This window comes from Bidens hawaiensis, unplaced genomic scaffold, assembly GCF_021521415.1.
Source record: "Bidens hawaiensis isolate Kalapana, Puna unplaced genomic scaffold, B.hawaiensis_p1.1 tig00079407_1, whole genome shotgun sequence".
NCBI classification, from domain to species: Eukaryota; Viridiplantae; Streptophyta; class Magnoliopsida; order Asterales; family Asteraceae; genus Bidens; species Bidens hawaiensis.
In genome coordinates this window covers 28,606-38,659 of record NW_027503578.1, presented here as the reverse complement: position 1 = coordinate 38,659, position 10,054 = coordinate 28,606, and the positions used below count along the sequence as shown (strand labels likewise).

The window sequence follows — 10,054 nt, the reverse complement described above, 5'->3', positions numbered from 1 at the left end:
TAAAGATCTATTAATAAATATGACATTAATAGTACTAATAATTAAAATTAATAATAAAATACATTTTTATAAAGAGTTAATAATAATAATATAATCTAGATAATAAATATGATGTTAATAAAATAAAAAAAATAGAAATATTAACTTGAATAATTTGTTAACAAAAACAAACCGAAGTTGGTCACGAAGGAAATCGAACTTGACTCGATTACCGATTATAAGTTAGACACCAAAATGATTAAAAACTCTAAATCTCATGCTTACCATATGATGTTTGACCGAGAACAATTGTCGGAGCCGAGCAGATTCGTCGGAGCCGATTCCGGCCGCCAGAGGCGCGCCGGAAAAATGATCCAGAGAGAGAGAGAGAGGGAGAGAGAATGAGAGAGTGTGTGAGAGACAGAGAGAGAGAAAGCGACGGAGAGAGAGGGCGAGAGACGGAGAGAGAGAGAGAGAGAGAGAGAGAGAGAGAGAGAGCGACGGAGAGAGAGAGAGAGACGGAGCAGGGAGAGAGATAGGGACGAAGCACGGTTTTCCGGTTGCCGGAAAAGCGACCGGAGTGGGAAAGAGAGGGTGGCTGAGGGTGATGGTGTCGTCGGAGGTCGGTATTACAAACCAGGGGGGAGGGAGGCAGCCGGAGACGAAAACGGGGATGAGGGGTGGCCGGAGCCGATTCCGGCCGCTGGAAAACGCCGCCGGAAAAACAAGGGGGGGAGATGGGGGCGGCTGTGGTTTAATGAGTTAGGGTTTGGTTTTTTTTGTTTATATATATATTACATATTTTCAAAACACCCCCCTTAAGTTTCAATCAAGGTTTAAAATGAGTTTAAAGGTTCTTAAAACTTATAACAACTTTACGAAAATCAGTTTGGACCCCTTAAGTTTTTGTTAACGACTCTATAATATGACAAACATCGATTTATTGATGATCGAGGTCTGTAATAATATTATATAATAATTAATTAAGGTTCTAAAAAAGTTTGAGTCGGTTTTACAAAATAAAAGTTTACAATATGGATACAACTCGAGACCCGAATTTGACAAATGTCACAAACGCCGTTCAATTTTGATTTGGTTTTTCACTTTAGAGATTTCATACTTGAAGCTATGATTAGAGTTTAGAAATTGGATTAGATTGAGCGACGAGTTCCGAATTTGGATCAGAGTTGATTGTAATCGACGAATTTTGATCGCGAACTACTGTTGAGTTATTTACGAAATTGCCACCGCACGTTTATTAATCAAACGCTCTGGAATGTCGCGTATCTAATGTACGAGAAGCCATTATTGTACGTTAACTCACCCCTCATTTATATAACAACCACATAATTCACTAATTAACATTTTCTAGAATCATTACCTAGTTTTACTATACTATTAAAGCAATACAATGTTTCATATGACATTCAACTAACATGTTCACATAGGCTCAAACTCATCAATTCTAAATTTATATAATTTCACATGTTAATTTGAACATTAATTTTAAACATGAACTGCTAAGTTGAAAAAAGTTTCAAAATAAATGGTTATAATAATCATTTATTGAGTAATAAAGACAAGTAATTATTTTCATTGTTATTTTTAATAATTTTGAAACTTTGTTATTTAATTATTTTTTTAATTTTGGGAAATTAGTTATAAATGTTTGAATTGGATGTATGAATGTTTGGATTGAAATGATGGTTTACATCACGAGATTTGGATCTTATTGTTATATTCATATTTGTAGTATTCTTTATGTTGTGTGCTTATATGTTTTATTATTTTAATAGAAGCAGTTTTTATAACACACATATGTTATATCTACATGTTTACGGTTAATAGTTTATAACATACGACTTCAGCAGATGATGAAGTCTTATTAATATGTCCTTTTTGTTTCATGGTATAAGTTAGAAATATTTGGCATGACTTAGAATTATGTTTTAAATTTTTATTTTTTTTTTCAATTTGTCTTTCTAAGTTGGATTCTTTTAATTAAAACCATAATGTGATATCTTATAATAATAATAATAATAATAATGATAAATTACCTGACATTTACAATTCATTAAAAGTATATAACACACACATATTTATTTGTATATATGTATGAAGTTTTATATAATTTCGTCCGTGTATAACACGGGATCTAACCTAGTTAATTAATATTTTCTAGAGTTACCAACTATTTTCTTTCAAATGATTTAAAAATCTATTTAACCACAGTTAATTATATATAATTGATTTTGTGTTCCTTTTTTTAGTATGACTATTATTTTAGCAATTTAATGATTTGTATATTTATGCAGTTCCTTATTCACACAATACATATTTTTCATATATCTTGTGTTTTTATATAGAACAAGGTAAAGAATTCTTATGATATGTATATATATTCTAGTACATATAAATTTTAGTCAACCATTAAATGTTCAGTCAACCTATATTTACAAATTTAAACTTAAACAAACAAAAACCGTTTGAAAAAAAGGTCGTTTATTAAATATATAAATGGACATACTTTATGAAACCTTCTCTATGATCCTAAGATTGGTAATTTGTTTGACCTTTTAATGTTTAGTTTAGATTTTAATTTTTTGAAACCGGGCGTGCTAAACGGCGTTTGAGGCCAATTATTTAAAATGGTTGTTCAATATTTGTGTTTAATGATTAATGAGTTATAATATGTTTATATATTTATACAAGCTTTTTTTTCCTTGTATTACGGGAATTGTTTTAAGTTATTCGTTTCTAATATTTATATATTTCTTTTTGAATTTTAATTTTATTTATTATAATTAAGTTAATAATATACTTTGAGTTTGATAATGAAGAGTTTCATATATAAATGAGATGTTATAAGCCGGTTTAAAAATTATATGGGTTTGGTAAGACCCATAATTCCCTTATTTTTTTTACTATAAAATTGTTTCTTAATTATAAATATTATATTATTTAAAAGAAGATCGGATATTAATTTTTATTATATCCCTATTTTATAGGACTTTCATATCAAATATTTGGTGAGATTAATTTTTAGTTTAATGAGATGTTATAACCCGTTTAATGGTTATCTGAGTTTGGTGAGACCCATACTCATAAATTCGAATTAAATGCGTGGTAAACCTCCATTTACAGATAAAAACAATCTAATGACTTAAGAGAATAAAAGAATCAATCAGAAGCTTTTAAAAATTCCGTTTATATATATTTAAGATTTAAGATTTAAGATTTGTATAATTTTAATTACTCAATAAATTTTTCTTGAGGGTTAACATCAAAATTTCTTGGGTCCAATTTCAGTTTCTCATGAGGGTCAGTTAAAATTTATTAGGGTAGCTCGGGTTTAAATCATATGCATACTATAAAAACAAACATTTTATGGCGGTGGTGCCACCTATACATAGTATTTCTCAAAAATTTCTAATTTTTTTTAATCCTTTTAACGAACATGCAATATAGTCCATTGTGTCTATATAAATGGCTTCTCCTTGTAACCCTAACCGTGTTGCTTTGGTTCTATGTCGCTTTCTTTATCCACATTATTGTGGGATCTAAACGAAACTAGAGCCAGTAGTCTAAATTTCATTGTCATGCTCCTCACTATCGGTTTGTTCTTTATCATGTGCACCACAAAATGTCAACGCAGTAATCATTATATTAACACCATGTGACAGATCTAGAAAAAAAAAGTTAAGGGATAACGCGTGTTAATTTTTTTTCAAGGGGACCTTATTTATAAGATGAAGAAAAAAATTGCATTAAATATGTATTTGACAAGAAAGTTGAGACGTAGTGGGCGCTACTTCTCAACCCATGCTAGATCCGCCTCATTAAAAAACACAATCAAAATAATAACACTAACAATAATATATATATTTATATTTTTTTTGTAAGAAGACATGACGTTTTGGTAGAATATGACCCAATTAAAACTCGGGAAAATGACCAAATTTTCAACTTCGACCAATATTATTTAAAAAGTGTCTATACAAAATCCACTGGTTCAATAATGTCCACTTCAAAACCCATCTTCTCGCCCGCTTATTCTACATTAGTAACCAAATGCTGCGTGTACAAAAACTGACAACAATGTTTCCTGGTGGCTGCCCGATTTTCCGACAAATATTCCCGACGACCGGTGCCCAATGCTTGTTCTATAGTTTTATTTTCTTAAAAAGCCATGACAGCCTCTTCCACTTGGACTAAAACCACTTGCACTTGGTAGTGTTGGGAGAATTACATAGGCAAGGGATTTAAAAAATACCACCAGCATTCGTTTAAAACCTCTCTAACATGTGCGGTTACTTATGGTGGTTGCTTATGGGAAACTTTTGTTCAACCCCCCTTCAATTCGACGACGTTTCAGTACTTAATTGGGTGTGTGACATCCAAATGTTTAATTTTAGTTATCTTTTGTATTTGTTATTGTGTCCTGTCTTGGGTTTAATTAGCCAAATAATTGTTATTGTTCTTTTCATGTACAAGAACTGTTGATGCATATGCTAAACAACTCATAATTAATCTTCTTTACCTTTATGTATATATCACATTTATTAATAAGTGTAGTTTTAAGAAAAACAAAATATATTTGTGAAAGTAGTAAGTTTTTCCATTGTAAAACTAGTGTAATTGGTCCTATGATCACCTTGGATTTACATCTTAGAACTCCAAAAGTCCCTCGATCAAAATCACATTAGAAAGGAAAAGAAATATATGGTTTTAAAGAACTAATCAAACTTTTATTTATTCTATCTTAAAGTTGTAGCCAGAGTAAAGTAGCTGCCCACAAAAGACATCCAAATCCAAAATACTAATACATATAGAAGTTAACACAAACAAATATTATATGATCGAGAATCAAAACGCCCTTTGTGATATACCCCTGAGCTTATAAACTCAACTGTCACAGGTTTCTTCCACCACCACCACCCCTCCCCTTTCTGTCATGCTTAGGATTTGCTCCTGCATAATCATAGTCGAATACCGCATCAAGCATTGAAAGCTTCCTTGAGTGTCTCCTAATAAACCCATTCTACATGGAAGGAAAAACGGCGCGCGTGGTACATTAGTTACATGTATACACACATATAATTTGTTAACTGGGCTATATATATATACCACATATATAGAAACACAAAAAACGTTTTAGATATGCACGTGCATACTGTCTAGTGGATTTCACGTGTCTACCCTCCTTTCAAGTTTCAACCCTTAGCTAGTGGATACAATATTTTCAACCATGATATGCACTAGTGTTACTGGTACGTGTTGAAAGAAGTGCATTGCAATAGTAATATGCCAATATTCTTGAATAGTAGTTTTCATAGGTTGACTTTTACATTAAATACAAAAGAAATGTCTAGTTTAACCCAGAGGATTTAAGGTTTAAGATTTAAAGTTTAGGTCCCTTAATGAACCGGCTTGTGCTTGTTTATATCTGTTTGCTAATACGATAAACCGAACAAACATTGGGATATGTGTTTATGTTATTTCATTTGATTAAATGTAAGTAAATTAATAAATAAATAAAATACTCGTGCGTGTTCTTTTATTAGATAAACAAACATCCCCTCATACATTTTAGCAAAAGTCTGGTTCCTTTACAGAACGACATGCAGGTTTACTTATATTTAAGATCAAGATTGACACTACTAGAAAACTAAGTTTTAGAAACTACGACTAGTACAGAAGATGCCAGAAGATGCGGTCAATTTTCCCACAAGGTGCGGGTCAAGGACCGCACCTTATACCATCGCACGGCACCATCTGTTAAAATCGAACCGCACCTTCTTCAAACCGCATCTTCTGCTCATTTAAATGAGAACCGCACCTTCTGTTACATCCAAATATGAACTGCAAACTGCTTATTTTGAACCTCTACATATGAACCTCCTGCTATGCGTATCCAAATGATGCTGTTTGTGTAACCGCACTATTTGGTTCTTTTTATTTTATTTTTTTTATTTCCAGAACAAAATTAATATTATATATAATATAATATGAATTCCATGTTTCCAGAAAACCAAAAGATGATAATATACAGAAAAGTTTCATTGTCACAAATACATATAGGTTTAAAAATAAAAGTAATACACAATAACTTTCAAAAACGACATCTTCATTCTAACAACTCGAACCGATGTCTTCATTCTTGCAACTTGAACCGGAGTCTTCATTATCGCAACTCAAACCATAGAAATCACCTAACAAAACATATTACATTAGTAAAATGAAGCTTAAAATTTTGTAAGTGTTTTCGATTACAAAATGAAAGCGTTCGTTTATGTTCGTTCACTAACAAAATAAACAAACGGTTCGCTAGCATTAATGAATGAACATAAATGAATAAACCTGTCAACTTCAGATTAAGATTTATTTGCAAACAGATCGGTTGTTTGCTTATCAAGGGTATTTATGGTAATAGGCAATTTTTGGTCACAAGCTTTCAAGGTTATTCTAAAATTGAGCACATAACATATATTTTACAGTCTGACTTGTGAGTTGTAGCACAAAAGATCATTTCAAGGCAAAGTTTGTTAATGGGTCATTAACTAAGCAAAGTATGACAATTTTAGTCAAACAACAAGTTATCTTTTAGGTTTGGGCAACTAGATATAAGCAAACATTAAAATGATATAATTTGGGCTAACCTTGAGGCGCCTCAACAGTCCATCCCTCAAGCATTTGTACCAGTTTGTAGTTGATCCATAGATATTAACTATATATGATTATCAAAACATTAGTACTTGAGTAAAAAATATGTGTGTGTACATACATATTGTTATATAAATAAGTTTTTGAAAACTAACCGCATCTAAATAACCATCTTCAAAAAGATTTGATTTTAACACTTCAAGTTGGTAATTTTCTTCACAACCTATATTAACAAACAAACTCTTAAAACACTAACAAATCAAACTAAATGAACAAAAAAAAGAGAGTAAATGGTCCGGCTACCGGTTGATAAAATGAACCGCTCGCGAAATTCTCATCGTGAAATGGTGGGGAGATACGACCCACTTGATGAGTCTAAAATAGCAAACAAATTGTTATAATATAAACAAATCAAACTAAATTAAAAAATATATATTAGAGTAAATCGGTTGGCCTTTTATGAACACAAAGTTATAGTGTTCGCGGTGTCATTGCCATTTATTTGTGGTGAGTCGTTTCTTAACCCGAATAACCCGATTACCAACACATGCACTAGTTATATTAATGAGGATTTATGCCATAGCCCAAACTCACCTACAATTTACAAATCACAATTGATACCTTAGCTTCATCCCAATCGCTTTATTAAACTACTGTAGTTATAAATTAAGTTGTCTTTGTAGTGTTTAGATTTGTTTTCAATATTGAACTATAGTATTGTTATGATTCACATTAGATGGAGAGCTAACAAAGGTTGCTCTTGGTGTTCGATAAAGTTGAATTCCAGAGTGGTTATAAAATAGTGTCTAGATTCGGTCGTAAGTTTCGATATCATTATAGTAACTTACATACTCCATACAACTATTCATATAAATTCAGTTTTGATTACACAGTCAAAGCAAATCAACTACTTCGTATATTATTATAATGATCTGATTATAAAAACAATTGTATGTATATGCACCAAAGAAAACTAAACAAACTAAACTCTTTTATATTGAAAATAGTTGCATAATTATTTTCTATGTAAACTAACTAGGATTAATGTTGTATCCGTCGCTGGAACAAAACGACATCGCATAAGAGTAACCGGACTAACCCGAATAACCCGACCTGATTAACCCGAAACCCGACTGAAACAAAATATATAAATAATGAAATTGAAACAAAACAATAACTTTGGTTCAGGCTCCCCACTGCGTAAACAATTAACAAAAAGAATTGAAGCTATGACTTACTATGTTTGTTAATTTTAAGATGTACAATGTTGAAGAGGCAAAGGGGACTGATTTCAGTCAATGGTTCGACGTCGGTGGTCCGATATTTCAATCAACGGTTCGTCATGGATGGTCCAATTGGGGGCTGATTTCAGTGTTAGGGTTTGCAATTAGAGGCTGGAATTAGGCAGTGTTGAGTTATGATAAGTTAGGTTTACATTTAGGGGTTGGTGGGTGAAATCGATGGAGATAAATTAGGGGCGGGCTGGTTTGGCGCCGAATCTGAATAGAATGTCAAATATTTTTGACTTTTGGCGGTGTACATGGTAACATTTTTATATTATATGACTATTAAAACAAATAAAACAAATAACAATTATAGTCAAACAATCATACAAACAATAAAATACATCTATTTATCTTCATCATAAGAAAACGTGTGTGACTTGTATTGCCATAAAGTCATTATTAAACTTATTTAGTTCATAAATCTTTTAATTTATTTACATAAATCTGATATTTATATCATTGTTTCACGACGTGACTGTAGAGCTTAGTCGTTGATGCTACTAATGTAACTCCGCTATTTTGAACGGCACTCTTTTTATCTCGATCACTGATGTAAAACATATGACCATTAATGTCGTACCCATGATAAGATTTAACTCTACAATCTGGATCATCTCCTAACCTTTTCACGATTTCATCAACATCAATTTCTTTTACCTTTTTTCTCATCCACCTCAATAACTCTTTGTTTTGAGTTTTTATGTACCATATATCATCCTTATCCGGGTTTGTTGAGTGTAACATCTTCATCCTTATCCGGGTTCTTTTGGGTCATTTGAATTTTCATCATAACCTTAAAGCTCAATGGGCCATTGTTATATGTATTATCATTAGTTGTCGATGACATGCTAAGATCAACTAGTGATTATTCATGCCTTGACCAACAATGGTATCTAGGCTTAAAACCATTTTCGAACAGATGTATCTCTATTTCATTTATATTTACATATCTAAAGTTCTGACATTTGGAACAAGGACAACAAATCGAACGACTTCCTTTATTAGCGCGATGTGCTTCGGCTGTCCTAAGAAAACTTTTAACACCCATCGCATAAATTTCAGATTGTCGCAAAGCTTTGTACGTCCAATCATCAAGATCCATCTGAAAATTAAAATAAACAAACAAGTGATGTGAATGTATGTAATCTGGTGCTCTAAGGCGATGGATCATAACCCACTTTTTGAATATTTATCTCTAAGGCGATAATCAACACGTTAAAATGTATACAGGTCCATTCAAAAAGTAGTCCTAAAGGGGACTATCCAAAAGTTATCTCTATCAGATAAATTTTGGACGAGTATTCTCTAAAAGGCTATCTTAATGGACATGTTGACAAATATATCATACCTACACATATTATCCATACACACAAATAAGGGTCGTTCACGATTCGATTTTGATGGTTTTTAGGTCAAACCATTATTAAAAAAAAATTACTATCAAAAACCATTTCTTCCCCCTCCCCCTTTTTTTCATTTCATCTATCTTTCACCATACTCTGACAATAACAACACCACCAGATCACCAACGCCACCACCGCCACCACTTGACTGCCACGACCACCACCACCGCCGTTGCCGCCACCTAAATACCACCTCCGCTACCCGACTACCACGACCCCCACCACCAACGCCACTTTTGTCGCCACCACTACTACAATCATCATTACCACGACTCTACCATCGCTACCAAAAATCATAAAGTAGTGATTCATTCGATTCAATAGATTATTAACCAAATAACACAAAGGAATAGTAATGAAACATTTAAGTAGCATTTGTTATGCATGAATGAGAGCTGGAATGGAATAGACCATTATGATAGAATAAAAAAAATGTGTATGGTTGGTCAATGGAATGAAATCGGCCATTACAAAGTTCATTTCATTCCCTCAAAAACACCCCAAATTCATTCCATCCACCCCCCTTGTTTTTTTTTTCATTTCATCCCTCTTGCACACTATATCACATCCACCACTCTCCCACCACCACTAGCCATTGCCCTCTCACCACCACCATCACCACCCACCATCGCTGCCTACCATCACCCACCCGCCTCCGCCACCCGCCTCTGTTTCCACCACCACCAACCACCCACCACCTACCAATGTTGCCCACCACCACCA

The 10,054-nt window shown here is 32.9% G+C and overlaps 1 long non-coding RNA gene across 1 annotated transcript; it reads right to left on the bottom strand.

Annotated features, from left to right (window-relative positions):
- Window positions 1-5,753: 5,753 nt before the first annotated feature.
- Window positions 5,754-7,095, bottom strand: LOC143607096 (uncharacterized). The gene is made up of 4 exons (XR_013148879.1): window positions 6,946-7,095; window positions 6,798-6,865; window positions 6,639-6,706; window positions 5,754-6,191 (listed from the first exon to the last, which is right to left on the bottom strand). It is a non-coding gene; the product is annotated as an uncharacterized LOC143607096 (long non-coding RNA).
- Between the last annotated feature and the right edge of the window lie 2,959 nt (window positions 7,096-10,054).